Below are 14893 nucleotides of genomic sequence, written 5' to 3'. Positions count from 1 at the left end.
GAGAACAGGCCAATATTAGGTTGCAAAGATTCCAGAACATGATTTGGCCTCATCAGATCAGATGAGTAGTCCTAGGAGTCTAACCCTGTAGGCATGGTGGTGTTTAGCAAATTGCTGAGCCTCTAGGTTACTAGAACAGAAAGGGATACTTGGACAGGAGCGTCCTGCCAGAAATGGTGCCTTCTATCATCCTTCCTGCCCCTAACATCCAGGTCCTATACGGAACTGTGCTGAACAAGCAGGTAATGGTTCAGCCTAAGCATCAGAAGACTGGATATATCTAAGGAGACACCCGCGGTGCCCTGGGCCTACCAAGTCAGGGTCACTGTATAGGTCTGAGCAACTTGGTGCAGGATGTACATGTACAGTGGATTCTGGGTCAAAAGCTGTGCCACCCAGAGAAACATTCAGCTTATGGTCACTACCCATCTCAGTATGATATACACACCAAAGATGATATAGAGCAATTAGGATGAACCATGGACAATTCTACTGTGGAGCCTTGGTATCTACCATGGAGGAGTAGGAACATGGGTCCATAAGGTACACTGGCATCTTTGATAGGCCCAATTCAGTCTGAGTCATTCCTTATGGCCCATTAACCCCAGTACATAGAAAATTCAAGGGATGGAAAAGTGTGTCCCTGGTACCATGCTACAAATGCTATGGCCTAAGTGCTTATGCTACCATACCAGGCACCAAACTGAGAGTTCCTGGGTACTAGACTCCAATGGCCTTGTGACTCACATGAAGATACCAGATATCTGCAGATCCAGCTGCTCCACCAAACTATTTCACTTGGTGTGGCCATCCATAGGGGCCATATAGAGGAACTAAGGCCTTCCCACACATAGAAGCCATATCCCTATTGTCTGCCCACCTACATTCACACCCAGCAAGTGCTTTGGAAATTATGGTACCTGTCAGGAAACATACTTCACTGAAAGAACATGGGAGCAAAGGGAGCTGAAAAGGAGACTGAGCATGACCTACAACATGGCCAGTACAGAGCACACACCAAGTTCAAAGAGGAAGGAGCTAGGATGGTTCCAGCAGGAGCAGCGGCTCAAGCCTGGGGACTAAACCTCGCCTGTGAAGCCTCCTGGTGTCCAATACCCAGCTTCTCACCCTGGAAGGCACATGTGCACCTTGGAATACTCTTGACTATCACTTGGATGGGCCTCAGTACAATCCTATTGAGCATGAATTTTAGTCACTAAGACACTTTGAGACAGTATGAAGTCTCATCATTAACCCAAATGCAGGAATCACAAAAAGAGTAGCTCCTAGATACACACCAACTCAGTGGCCTAGCTAATATGCAACTAGATGTAGACCAGAGCCCTTGTCCCCATGGCACTGGGCCCCCTTGGTTTCCTCTACTGACATCTGTGGATAAAGGAGGTAAATGGGGGTGAAAAGGCAGCAGGGCCAGGCAAGGGTGTGCTGGTTCCTCAGTGTACTTTGGCTTCATTGGCCCAGATGAGTCCTCCTAGTAGGCCATCCTATAGCTGGGGTGGGGACTGGCAAGTTCTGCCCTTGTCATCCAAAACTGTGGGGCCTTGTTCACAGGAAAAGAGAGACACACATTCCAGTAGGATCTTTTTGAACAGCAACGATTAGATCTTTTTTGCACCAAAATGTACATCCATGCCAGAACCAGGCTAGTCAAGCGAGCAATTGCTCAATCTAAGCATTGGAATACTTGCTACATAAGACATACCCCAGGTAATTCGTAGGGCAGGGCCTTCAGCATACTAAAACAGGGTTGCTTGACTAGCCTGTGTGCTTGGGTGCAGGCTGTGAGAGCACAGTGTATTCTGAAATATCAGGCTGTGCCTGAAAAAACAACTTCTTACTATTGTTACTGAAAAACACAGGATCAACACATCTGAATAATGGGTAAGTGACCACAGGCTGGGCCATGGCACATTTATATAATGGAGCCTTAATGCCACCTATGGAGGAGTAGGAGCCCAGCCCAGGAGTTGCACTGGCAATCTTAACAGGCCTAATACAGTCCAAGCCCATCAATGTGGCCATTGAATGCCAGCACCTAGAGAAGTCAAAGAGAAGGAATATGGTGTGACTAGCACCACCCTGCAGGTGCCATGGCTCTGGTATTGGTTCCTCTCTGAAAAGACACTGGGTTGAGGGTTCATGGGCCCTAGGCTCAGTGGCCTTTTGAGACAAGTGAAGCTCCCTGGCTACCAGACACCTGCAGAGCCGGTTGATCCATGAAACTCACTGACTGCTTGGTATGTTTGTCTGTATGGGCCTCATTTCAGATTTGAGCCCTGCCATCAAACAGTTGCCTGGACCCTAGTGTTAGCACAACTACAGCCACATGAGTAAGGCAACCATGGGCCTCTACAGGTAATTTTTTCAGGATATCAACCTAAAGGCACTCACTCAAAAACAGTACCCAAGTCTACCTTTCTGTGTCTCCGTGTGTCCAGCCCAGAGGCTCAAGTCTGGTGACCCACCAAAACCCCTACTGCCAGACACAGGCCAATGGACACCCTCTATCCACTCACCTGGAAACTGGGGTGTAACTGTTCCCCACTGTGCAGTTCCTCGTACTGAAAGACAGAAGAGGATGAAATGATCTAAGAAGGAGCCCCAAGCATGGTCTTGCAACTCAGACAGCAGGGAACACACAACAAACCCAAGGAAGATGGAGCATGGGTGCACTCTGCTTGAGCAGCCGCTCCAGTCTGGGTACTGTGTGCTGGCATATGAGACCTTGTAGTCCTCAGTCCCCAGCGATCCTCACCTAGAAGGCACATGGGGTACCAAAGGTCCTCTTGCACCATTGTCACTAGGCTGGGCCTCAGCGTAATCCTATTGAGCATGATTTTTAAGTCATCATCTCTCTTCGAGACAGTATGAGGTCTCATCATTGACCCAACCCATAGAAACAAACAACAAGACCTCTGAAAGCCATCCTACTGATAGTGCCTATTAATATTGGCTTACCTCAGGCAGTCCTGGACGATTCCTTCTTCAACATGGCTGGCATCACCAGTTCATTGGCTGCTGGCACCTTGTCCACAGCTCTTCAATTTGGTCTGTTCTCCATGGGGGTTCTTCTGTTGACACCATCTGTGCACATGGAGCATGTTGGGAGTAAACAGACAATAGGATCAGGCTATGGTGCACTGACTGCCAAGCATGCTTTGACTCTAATCAGTCCAGGTCAGGTTTCCAGGAGGCTACCTCTGTGGGCATCTTGGTTTGGACAGGCTACAACCTCATTGCCTGAAACTTTTGGGCTTCTTGGTCATTGGGCAAGTCAGACTGTGTCACCATGCTGGAAGTGGCTAACACCACATCCCTTCTTAACTCAATCCTAAATTTGGCCCAGGACCTGGTATGGGCTAGAAGGGGCTTGCATGCACTTGATATCAAAGAACCGATGGCATAAGATGCATCACAGGAAGCCTTATTGGTTTTTCCATGACCCACTCAGCATTCCTGTCCAGGCCAGGCCTGTGTGCTAAGGTAGTGGATGTGAACACAACCTGCTTCCCAGAATCTCCAGCTATGTACTCCAAGATACCTTCCTCCTATGGTGTCTGTACTCAGCAGTCCTGGACACATCCTAAACATGGGAAAGGGGCATCAGCCCAGACATGGAGCCTTCATTTGTGGGGCTTTGGTGAATCTCATGGAGAAGTGGTTGCCAGGACCAAGACAAACCCCATGTCCTTATAAGTTCAACTCGGTCCAAAGCTCACCCATGTGAGAAGGAAAGCTGATCCCTGGATGCGGCAAGTGCCAGGGATGCGGCAAGCTTGGCACCACCATTCAGGTGACCTAGGCTAAGTGTCCAAATCCCCAGACTAGATACTGTCTGATGATGTTGTGTCTTAGTATTCAGCTACCATGTTGCCAGGCATGTATAGCTACCATGCTACCAGGCACCTGAATAGTCAACTCTCCCATCAACCCTCCCTCACTGATGGTTTTTATCCCCTTCCTATGTTTCCAACAGAATCTGAGCCAGTCCCCAACAAAGATGTCTGATACCGAATTCTGCTCACTCCTAGCTAAAAAAGCACGGCAATGCATACCCACTGCAGCACACATAGGAGAATTGGGAACCAATAGCCTCACTAAACCCTTCCCCAGGATCCATTCCCAACCCTCAGCACAACCAGGCCTGTGTTTCAGGCAATGTGTTCTGGATCTCAAAGTCCATAGGTGCATAAGTGGCTCTGGAGCACATTCAGAGGTGTCCATCCTTTTCCACCATAGGTCTACCTCCTGTGCTCATGACAGATGCGCTGACCCCCATATACTGCCCAGAGGCCCCATGATCCTCACTGTACACTCACCTGGGATGTGGGATACAAGGGTGTCCTGACGGGCAGCACATCTCACTGAAAGGCACAAGAGGATGAAAGGATCTGAAGAAGGAGCCCCAGCACAGCACCACAATTTAGCCCATGGGGAACACACCCTTACTAAAAAGGGAAGAAACTTTGGTAGATCCACAGCAGCAGCATTTGCTGCCTGGGATGCTTTTCCAGCCTGGGGGCTTTCAGGTCTAAGTTCTGCAGTGTCTCTTGTACTGGAAAGCACATAGAGACCCTGGTGTCCCCTTGTACCACTGCCACTAGGCTGGGCCTCAGCGTAATCCTATTGAGCATGATTTTTAAGCCATCATCTCTCTTCAAGACAGTATGAGGTCTCATCATTGACCCAACCAGAGGAATCACAGCACAGTAATCCTTTGGTGCCATCCCACCTCTAAGGCCTGGATGGATTGGCTTACCTTGGGCAACCAGGGACATTTCCTTTTCCAAGATCTTGGTACCACCAGCTCATAGTCTGCTGGTGCCTTGACTACAGCCCTTCCCTTTGGGTTACTGGTCCACACCAGGGATCCTGATGGCATCATCTATGGAAATGGGAAGGGACAGGTTGGACAGACAGCATAGGCGGGCTCTGGGTGCATAGTTTGCAGAATGTGATTTGACCTCATTGGCCTCGGTGAAGCTTCATGTAGCTTACCCCTGTAAGTGTAGAGGGTCAGGCAATTTCTGATCACCTCACTCACAAATAGCTAGGTTGTTGGTCACTGCTATGGATATCCACTTGAGCTGGGTCACTTTGCTAGAAGTGGTTAGCCATTAGGTCCTTCTTTCACCACAGGCCTAAATTTGGGCCTTTACCTGGGCTGGACATTCAAGTGCTGGCATGGCCTTGTCATAGGAAGATTGGTGGCATGAAGGAGTTCCCTGGGGACCCATGGTCCTACCAACCTGACATCCCTGTCCAGGCCTGGTAGATCAGATGCAGAATGTGAACACACATTAGAAACCGGGAGTTCAGCCTTGGACCCCAGAGAAAAACATCCTCCAATGGATGCTGCCTTCTGAGTCCCATACACATCCCACAGTTGGGGTAAGGGTACTGGTCTGGATCATGGGCCTGCAGTTCCCATGGCACAGATGTCTGAAACTGGACACTGGACCGAGCATCCCTGTGTCTTATGATCTAGGAGCCCTGTGATGCACGTGAAGCTCCCTGTCTGAGAGACACCTACAGGGCCAACAACTCATGAAATCTACCTCCAATGCTCAATGTGGTCCTCAGCCCAGACCTCCTACATAATCTGAAACCTGCACCCTCTGAGAAGCCTGATCCTCAGTGTCTGACTACATCCAGTAACACCAGCAAGGCAACACAGAGCTGCTGCCACAGTCATAGGCCAAGTGGAGGCTTTGACAGCATGTGACCCATCCCTCAGGAACCATTTCCATTTCTTGCCTGACCCTAGTACTAACCACAGAGTCAGGTAAGCTGTTCTGGACCTCAGAGCCCAAAAGGGCACATCTCATTGAGAAGCACAGCCCCAGGTTACCTTCTTGTATCTCAGTGGGTACATCCCTTAGGCTTACATTGGGTGACACGCCCTGAAGCCTAGCTGCACCACAGAGAATCCATAACCCAAATCATCCACTCACCTGTAACCCAGGACACAAATATGACCCACCAGCTAGTACATCTCACTGAAAAAAAAAACAAGGGGACAAAGGAGCCTGAAGAAGGAGCCCCCCCCTAGAAATCCCCACAACTCAGCAGGTGGGGATCACACACCATGCCCAAAGTGGAAGGAGTTTGGTTGGGTCCAACAGGAGTGGCCACTCCTTCCTAGGGACTGCATTCTGGCCTGGGGGCAGCTAAAGGTGTCCACTACCCAAGGTTTCCTCTTTTAGGCACAGGTGGACTCTGTGGTCCTCTTGATACTTGGTCACTAGGCTGGGCCTCAAGGCCATCCTATTGAGCATGATTTTTAAGTCATGATCCCTCTTCAAACCAGTATAAGGTCTAATCATTCACCCAACCCCAGGAACCATACCTGGGGCGTTCCTTGGAGCCACTCCAACTTAAAAGCCCAGAAGGATTCAATTACCATAGGCAATCTTGTTCATTGTGTTGGGTATGAACAGAAAGAAGGGGCGACTAGGTACAGAAATTCCAGAGTGTTTTTTAGTGTTGTTGGCTCAGGCAAGTCCTCCAAAGAGCAAGTTAGGCCCCACTTGTCCACAAACTGCTAGGAGCTTTGTTCACCAGAACAGAGAGGGACACTTGGCCAGGATTGTAAATGTTGGCAGTGGCTACCTTCACTGATCCTTCTACCCCCAAGATCTTGATCCTGGCGGGAAACCATGATGGACAAGCAAGTAATGGCATAGCCAAAGTATCAGAAGATTGGCCTCACAAACATACCCAAGGAAACAGCAGTGGGGCCCTGGACCTATCAACACAGGTTGCTGTACAGGCCTGAGAGATTGGGTGCAGATTGCCTGAGCACAGTAGATCCTGAGAGCTATACTTCTCAGGCTGTGTTACCTGGGAACACTTTTGTCATATGGTTGCTTCCATCTGCAGTATTGTCCATACCAAAAAATGGTGTAGTAATATAACCCTGGACCATGGACAACTATACCATAGGGCGTAGGTGTCTCCTGTTGTGGAAGGAGAGCCTGGGACTAGGAGGTGCACTGACATTCCTGCTGGAACCAACACATCCCAGTCCCATGTAGATGGCCCATGAATATAAGTCCCTAGATGAGGTAAGTGGTGTGTATGGGGTGTCTATGGCATTATCCTGTAGGTGCCATTGCATGGGTGTTGGCACACCTGTGACTGGGCACTGAAATGAGAGTCCCTGAGTCCTAGGCTCCAGTGGCTTTTTGACCCATGTGTAGCTCCCAGGCTTCAAGTCACCTGCAGAGCTAGCTGCTCTACAAAACTTCCCTACTACTTGGTATGGTCATCTGTCGTGGCCTCAAACAGGATCTGTACCTGTACCACAGAGAGGCATGATCCCTAGTGCCTGCCCACTTCCAACCAGCAAGGTAATCCAGAGCTGTTGTAGCTCAAATAGAATGGAGAGGGGGCATTTGCTGGTGAATCCTCAACCAGGATCTGTTGCCATCCATCAGTTGGCCCATGAACTAGGCTAGGACTTCATGCAGGCATTCTGGATTTTAGAGTGCATGGTGGCACTGAAAGCTCTGGAGCACAGCATGATGTTGACTTCCTGTGTCTCTGTGTGTACACCCCTAAGGCTTGTGTTGGGTGACCAGCTCTCCTACAGAGGCCCCATTAACTTCTCCTTCCATTCACCTTGGAATGAGGATGTAAGAGTGACACAAAGGGCAGCACATACATCTCACTGAAAGATACAAGGGGATAAAGGGAGCTGAAGAAGGAAGCACCATAACTGGATGTGAGGAGAGCACACACCAAGCCAAGGAGGAAGAAGCTTAGTTGGATCCTCTAGGGTCAGCCATTCCTGCCTGGGCACTGCCTCCTGGCCTCTGGGTCTCGAGGTCTCCAGTAACCAGGTTCTCCACCCCTAGAAAGCACATGTAGAACCTGGGGTCCTCTTGCATCACTGTCTCTAGGCTGGGCCTAAGCGTAATCCTATTGAGCATGATTTTTAAGTCATCATCTCTCTTCGAGACAGTATGAGGTCTCATCATTGACCCAACCCCAGGGACCATTCCATGGGAATCCCATGGTGTCATCCTACTCCCAGAGCCCAGATAAATTGGCTTACCTCTGGCAGTCTTTGTTGTTGCCTTGTCCAAGAGGGATGGCAGCATCAACTCATTGGAAGCTGGGCCTTGACCACAGCCCTTGCCCACGGGTACTAGTATCCATGGACGGATTTTTCGCTGGTATCTGTGGAACCAGTAGGGGCCATGTATGAACAGGCAACAGAGGAACACTCTAGGCATACAACTTCCAGAGTTTTCTTTGACCCTATTGGCCCTTGTGAGCCCTCCTAGGATCCTGCACCCGTAAGCATGGTGGTATTGGCAAAATCAGCCCACCTTACCTAAGAACTACTGGGCTTCTTGGTCACAGAGCAAGCATCCTCCATTGCTCCAATCTTACCTCAACAGTCAGGTTCCAGCAGGGAAACAGGCTAGACAACCAATGGAACACAGTTGGCCTGAGGACTGATTGAATGAGACATCCAAGGAGGCCACTGTGTGGACCTGGGGTTAACAACATGGTGTTCCAACCAGGCCTGAGGGCTCAGGTCTAGGTTACATGCACAAACTATATCTTCAGAATTCATACTGAGCTTGTCAGATACACCTACTTCCTGTGGTTGCTGCCCAACTCAGGCCTGTACATATCCCAAAGATGGAGTATGGGCATTAGGATGCACCATACTCCAGCCCTACTGTGGGAACTTGGTACCTCCCATGGAGCAATGGGAGCCCAAGGCTAGAGGGGCATTGGTATGCTTGCTGGATTCAATTAGTCTGAGACCACCCATGTGGCCTGAGAACACCATCCCCTGGACCAGGTAAACAAGGGAGATGGGTGTGTCTGGCACTACCATGAATGTGTCATAGTATGTGTATTGGCATTTCCTAAATAGGAACCAGACCGATCATCTCTATGTCCTAGGATCCAATTGCCCTGTTACCTATGTGAATTTCCCAGGCTGACAGTCATCTGCAGAGTCTCTGCCCCTCCAAAACCCCCTCTCTGCCTTGGTGTGGTCTTGAGCCCGGGCCCCACTGAATTTAAAACCTGTCCCTTCTCTGCCCCCATGGAGGCTGATCCCTGAGGCCTGCCCACTTCTGGCCATACCAGCTAGGCATCACAGTGCTGCTGAGTCCTCTTAGGTTGAGCAAAAGCACTGGCCCCATGTGAACCATCTTTCGGGAAATGCTTTCTATCCTTGCCTGAGCCCCCACACAAGGTAGGGTTCACGTAAGGCATTCTGCACCTGAGAGCCAAAAGGGGCACAGCTCACTCAGGATAACTGCCCAAGGCTGCCTTTCTGTGTCTCCATGTCTCCATGGGTTACCCTTGAAGTTCGTGTCTGTGATCCTACAGAATCCCTGTTGCCTCAAAGAGGCCCCATTACTACCACCATCCACTTACCTATGACCCAGGTTGAAAGGCTACTTCTCCAGGCTACTCTACTCACTGAAATACAGAAGAGAAGAACAGAGATGAGATAGGAGCCCCACTGTGGCCCTGCATCTTCACCAGGGGGAAGCACACACCAAGCCCAAGGAACATAGAGCTTTGGTACATCCTGAAAGAACAGCTGCTCATGCCTGTAGATCACACACTTGCTTGGGGTTCTCCAGATCTCTAGTGCCCAGGTTCTCCTCCTCTTTTATGCAACTGGTTACTCCCAGATTCTCTTCACCACTTTTGCTAGGCTGGGCCTCAGTGTAATCTTATTGAGCATGATTTTTCAGTCATCATCTCTCTTCAGGTCAGTATGAGGTTTCATCCGAAATTGACCCAACCCCAGGTACCACCACACACGAAGGTCTATGTGCCATCCCAGCTCCAGGGTATGGATGGACTGGCGTGCCATGGGCAGTGCTGGTCATTGCCTTGTCCTACAGGGCTGGCAACACCAGCGCAGGCTAGGATTCACTGAATTCAGAATATGCTGGCCTCATTGGCCCAAGTGAGGATTTCCAGGAACCCACCATTGTGGGCACAGTGGGTCAGGAAAACTCCGCTGAGTTTTCTGCCAAGTGGGCCTCTTATACACCATATAGAGGGGCCCACTCAGGCAGTCTAGTCCTGATGGAAGCAGCTTACTCTACCAATCCTTCCTGCACATAAGAATCTGGTTCTGGCCTGAAACTGGACTGGACAAACAAGCAATGGCCTGGCCTAAGCATTAGTATTATAGTTCCATGAGACACTCATAAAGAAGTCCCCTCTGGGCCTTGGGCAAACAACATGGTGTTGCCATATAGGTCCAGATACTCGCTCAGTTGTAGGCTGCACCAAAACACTGGATGCTCAGAGCTCAAGCTCTGCCCCATGGAGACACAAACATCCTATAGTCACTGTCCACCTCATTTCTGTACACATTCCAAAGCTGTGGCATGAACATCTGGCTGGACCATGGCTCACTTCTCTCCAGGGCCTTGGTGCCTCCATTGAGGATCAGGATCCTGGAACCAGGAGGGCTCTGGCATCCTTACTAGGCTCCTCTCAGCCTGAAGTCCACTCATGTGTGAAGGGAAAGCAGTTCCTTGACAAGGCAAGCACTGGAGATGGGCATGCTTGGCAGCACCAAGCAGGTGCCCTGGCCAGAGTGTTGGTACCCCTCTGGCTGGGCATCAACCAAATACCCCTGTACACAAGGGTTCAGGAACCCTGCAACCCACATGAAGCTCCCAGGCTGCAAGTCACCTGCAGATTTGGCTGCCTTGCCAACACTTCCTCAGTGCTCTGTGTTGTCGTTCACCTGGGCCTCTTATGGAGTCCTTGTTCAGGGTCTTCTATAGGATCTGAGAGCCAGCCCTGCACAAAGGTCTAATCCCCAGTCTGATACAGCTTCCTCCTATGGGCGCTGCCTAACCAAGTGCTGACACATCCCAAAGATGGGGAATGGGCATTAGGCTGGAAAATGGCCCACCCCTACTGTGGGGTCTTGGTGCCTCCTATGGAGCAGGGGGATCCTGGGGCCAAGAGGTTCCCTGTCATCTTTGTTTGGCTCAACATTTCCCATGTCCATCCATGTGGCCCACGAACACCAGGTGCTGGACTAGGAAAGGGACAGGGATGGGCATGCCTGGCACCACCCTGCAGATGTTATGGTACCAGCCTAGGGATCCATGCATCTTAGGCTCCAGTGGCCTTGCCACCCACATGAAGGTCCTGAGCTGAACATCACCTGAATGGTGCCTGCTCCTCCAAAACCACCTTTCCTGACTTGGTGTGATTTTGGCCAGGAATCCATCAATCCTAAACCTACTCCCACTGGTTCCCCAGTGTCTACCCACTTCTGCCCACAGCAATAAGCAACCAAGAGCTCCTGAGGTTCACCTAGGAGAAGTGGCAGCACTGACCCCACATGAACCCTCCTGCAGGAAACATTTGTAATTCCTTGCTCAAAGCAAAGGTTCAGGTAAAGCATTCAGGGCATAAAGCACAAAGGGCAAAGCTCACTCAAGGGCACTGTCTGAGGCTGCCCTCTTGTGTCAAAGAACTGAGGAAGGAGGTACCAGTTTGGCCCACAACTCAGGCAGTGGGTAGTATACATCAAGCCCAAGGAAGATGGAGCTTGGGTACATCTTGCACTAGCAAGTGCTCCTGCCTGCAAACTGTGTCCTGGCCTAGGGGCCTCCAGGTCTCCAGTATGGAGGATCTCCTCCCTGGTGGGCAGGGGAATGCTGGAGTCATCTCGTACCACTGTCACTAGGCTGGGCCTCAGAATAATCCTATTGAGCATGATTTTTAAGTCATCATCTCTCTTCAAGACAATATGAGGTCTCATCATCGACCCAACACAGGAGCCAAAGCAAAAGGTAACCTTTGTGCCATCCCATCTTCAGGGCTCCAGTGGAATGGCTTACGTAGGGCCTTCAGGGATTTTTCTTTTGCTTGTGGGGATGACACCACCAGATATTGGTGTGTGTTGTTCTGTGGCACAGCCCTTGCTTCCAGTGCACTGTACTACAGGTGCTTCCTCTGTTGACATCATCTGTGGGAAAGGGAGGTGCAGATATGAACTAACAGATGGGACAGGCTAGGGTGCACTAGTTTCAGAGCATGATTTACCCCATCACACTAAGTCACTAGGTGAGGCTTCCTAGGAAATTACCCTTGTAGACATGGTGGGTCAGGCAAATCCCATCTACCTCATGCTCAAAGTGCTGAGCATGTTGGTAACTGGGCTTTAGAGGTCAACCTGGGCCAGGTCACCTTGCCAGATGGGTATTCCTACTGCTCATTCCTGTCCCATAGGACACAGTTGGCTAGTGTCCAGGGTGGATATGCAAGCTGTGGCATAGCCTTGGCATCAGAGGACCAGTGGTGTGAGGTGCACATGAGTCCCCAGCAGAGCCTGGGCTTACCCACATAGCGTCCCTTTCCAGGCCTGGGTACTCAGGTCACATATTTCTCCTACAGTCTCTGCCAACCACAGTAACATAAATATTCCAAATATTGGGTACGGTCATTGAGCTGGATCATAGCCCACTCTTCCCATGGGCCCTGGTGCCTCTTATGGAGGAGCAGAGGAGCAGGACCCTATGCCAGTAGAGGCCCTGGCATTATTGCTGTGTTCATCTCATTTTGAAGTCAACCCATGTGGCCCCCAAATGCAGGTCCCTGAATGAGAAACACAGACAGGATGGGGTATACCTGGCACCACTGTGCCAGAGCCCTGGCTTGAGTCTGGCATGGGTACTGGCAATCCCTTGACTGGGCACCAGCCGGAGTGTATCTGAGTTATGCCTCCAATGACCCTGCCATTCATTTTAATCTCCCAGTGTCAAAAACTGCAGAGTTGTTTCCCTGACAAACCTCCCTCATTGCCTTTGTGTAGTCCTTGTTTCAGACCTCCCACTGAATCTTAGTCCTGCCTCCAACAGAGCCCTGTTGCCACTTTCTGGCCACAACAGCCAGGCAACACAAAGGTGCTGCTACACACCTAGGACAAGCAGGGGCACTGGCCCACTTGAACCCTCCACAAGAAATCATTGCCATCCCTCAGTTGAATCTCAAACTAGGCCAGGATTTCAGGGAAAGTATTCTGGACCTCAGAGCCTGAGGAAGCCTTCCTACATTTCTGTGGGTCACCTATCAGGCTTTCATAGAGGGATCCACTCTGATACTCAACTCCTTTGCAGATGCACGATATTCCTTGCCAGCCACTCACCTGGACCCAGGGTGCCAAGAGTGAACTGCTGGCAGCACCTCTCACTGAAAGACACAAGGGGATGAAAGGACCTGAAGAAAGAACTCCCAGTAAGGCCCCGCCCCTGAGAGAGTGAGGAGCACACACCAAGCCCAAAGTGAAAGGAGCTTGGGTGGATCCTGCAGCCGCTACTGCCTGGCGAAGGTTTCCTGGCCTGGGCACTTTTGGATCTACAGTCCCCAGGGTCTCTTGCCCTGGAAAGTATGTGGAGACCCTGGTGTCTCTTGTACCACCTTTACTAGGTCAGGCCTCAGCATAATCCTATTGAGCATGATTTTTAAGTCATCATCTTTTTTCAAGACAGTATGAGGTCTCATCATCAACCCAACCCCAGGAACTACACAAGGGGCATTCCATTGAACCATCCCCATCTAAGTTCCAAGATGGATTTGCTTACCACGAACAGTCCTGTTCATTGTGTTCGGTGTCAACAGACAGCAGGAGTCACTAGGTACAGTTGTTCCATAGTGTTCTTTAGCCTCATCAGCCCAGGTAAGAGCCCAAGAGCCCAAACCTGTATATGGGATGGCATTGGGCAAGTTATGTCCCCTTTGTCTTCAAACTGCTGGGAATCTTGGTATCTGGAAGAGAGAAGGGATACTTAACCAGAATTGTCCTGACAGCAAGGCTACCTTCACTGATCCTTCTGCCCCCAAGATCTTGCTCCTGATTTGAAACCATTATGAACAAGCAAGCAATGGCCTAGCCTATGTATCAGAAGATCAGCCTCACAGGATTTACACTAGGAAACACTGGTAGGGCCATGGACCTACAAACACGGGGTTGCTGTACAGGCCTGACACTTTGGGTACAGGTTGCATGAGCATGTGGATTCTTGGAGCTCAGGCTATGCCGCCTGGGAATACTTTCATTGCATGGTTGCTTCCAACTGCAGTACTATACATACCCCAAAGATGGTGTAGCAACAAAAGCCTGGACCATGGACAAATCTACCACAAATCTACCGTTTGGCCTTGGTGCCTTCTGTTGAGGATTGTGAGCCTAGTCCCAGAAGGTGTACTGACATCTTTCAGGGACCAACACAGCCCAGTGCCATTGAGTTGGCCCATGAATATAAGTCCCTAGATGAGGCAAGTGGTGGGTATGGGTACGGCATTATCCTGTAGGTGCCATGGCCTGGATGTAGGCACCCCTATGACTGGGTACTGAATAGAGAGACCCTAGGTCCTAGGCTTGAGTGGCCTTTAAATCCATCTGAAGCTCCCAGGCTTCGAGGCACCCACAGATCCAGCTGACTAAAAAACTCCCTCACTGCTTGGTGTGGTATCCATCGAGGCCTCATATAGGATCTGAGCCTGCCCTACACAGAGGCATGATCACTAGTGCCTGCCCACTTCCAACCACACCAGCAAGGTAATCCAGAGCTGCTGCAGAATAAATGGAATGGGGGGGTGGTGGTATGTGCTGGTGAACCCTCACCCAGGATCCTTTGTCACCCCTCAGCTGGCCCCTGAACCAAGCTAGGGATTCATGCAAGTCATTCTGGACTTCAGAGTGCATGGTGCCATAGCTAGCTCTACAGCACAGCCCTAGGTTGCCTTCCTGTGTCTACGTGGGCCCACCCTTAAGGCTTGTGACACCCCGTTCTCCCACAGAGGTTCAATTATCCTCTCCATTCACTCACCTTAGACCAGGATGCAAGAGTGA

At 50.4% G+C, this 14893-nt stretch overlaps 8 non-coding genes across 8 annotated transcripts; all 8 read right to left on the bottom strand.

Moving 5' to 3' along the window:
- Positions 1 to 1177: 1177 nt before the first annotated feature.
- Positions 1178 to 1257, bottom strand: LOC133770770 (small nucleolar RNA SNORD115). The gene has a single exon (XR_009867468.1). It is a non-coding gene; the product is annotated as a small nucleolar RNA SNORD115 (small nucleolar RNA).
- A 1571-nt stretch (positions 1258 to 2828) lies between these two features.
- Positions 2829 to 2909, bottom strand: LOC133770681 (small nucleolar RNA SNORD115). The gene has a single exon (XR_009867384.1). It is a non-coding gene; the product is annotated as a small nucleolar RNA SNORD115 (small nucleolar RNA).
- Positions 2910 to 4628: 1719 nt separating this feature from the next.
- Positions 4629 to 4709, bottom strand: LOC133770691 (small nucleolar RNA SNORD115). The gene has a single exon (XR_009867393.1). It is a non-coding gene; the product is annotated as a small nucleolar RNA SNORD115 (small nucleolar RNA).
- Positions 4710 to 6272: 1563 nt separating this feature from the next.
- LOC133770762 (small nucleolar RNA SNORD115) lies at positions 6273 to 6353 on the bottom strand. Its single transcript, XR_009867460.1, has one exon. It is a non-coding gene; the product is annotated as a small nucleolar RNA SNORD115 (small nucleolar RNA).
- A 1575-nt stretch (positions 6354 to 7928) lies between these two features.
- Positions 7929 to 8009, bottom strand: LOC133770710 (small nucleolar RNA SNORD115). Its single transcript, XR_009867412.1, has one exon. It is a non-coding gene; the product is annotated as a small nucleolar RNA SNORD115 (small nucleolar RNA).
- A 1709-nt stretch (positions 8010 to 9718) lies between these two features.
- On the bottom strand, positions 9719 to 9803 carry LOC133770748 (small nucleolar RNA SNORD115). Its single transcript, XR_009867448.1, has one exon. It is a non-coding gene; the product is annotated as a small nucleolar RNA SNORD115 (small nucleolar RNA).
- A 1925-nt stretch (positions 9804 to 11728) lies between these two features.
- LOC133770704 (small nucleolar RNA SNORD115) lies at positions 11729 to 11809 on the bottom strand. The gene has a single exon (XR_009867406.1). It is a non-coding gene; the product is annotated as a small nucleolar RNA SNORD115 (small nucleolar RNA).
- A 1661-nt stretch (positions 11810 to 13470) lies between these two features.
- Positions 13471 to 13551, bottom strand: LOC133770724 (small nucleolar RNA SNORD115). The gene has a single exon (XR_009867425.1). It is a non-coding gene; the product is annotated as a small nucleolar RNA SNORD115 (small nucleolar RNA).
- Positions 13552 to 14893: the final 1342 nt, after the last annotated feature.

This window comes from Lepus europaeus, chromosome 11, assembly GCF_033115175.1.
Source record: "Lepus europaeus isolate LE1 chromosome 11, mLepTim1.pri, whole genome shotgun sequence".
NCBI classification, from domain to species: Eukaryota; Metazoa; Chordata; class Mammalia; order Lagomorpha; family Leporidae; genus Lepus; species Lepus europaeus.
The sequence above is the reverse complement of the archived record's forward strand: the minus strand, read 5'-3'. Positions and strand labels throughout refer to the sequence as shown.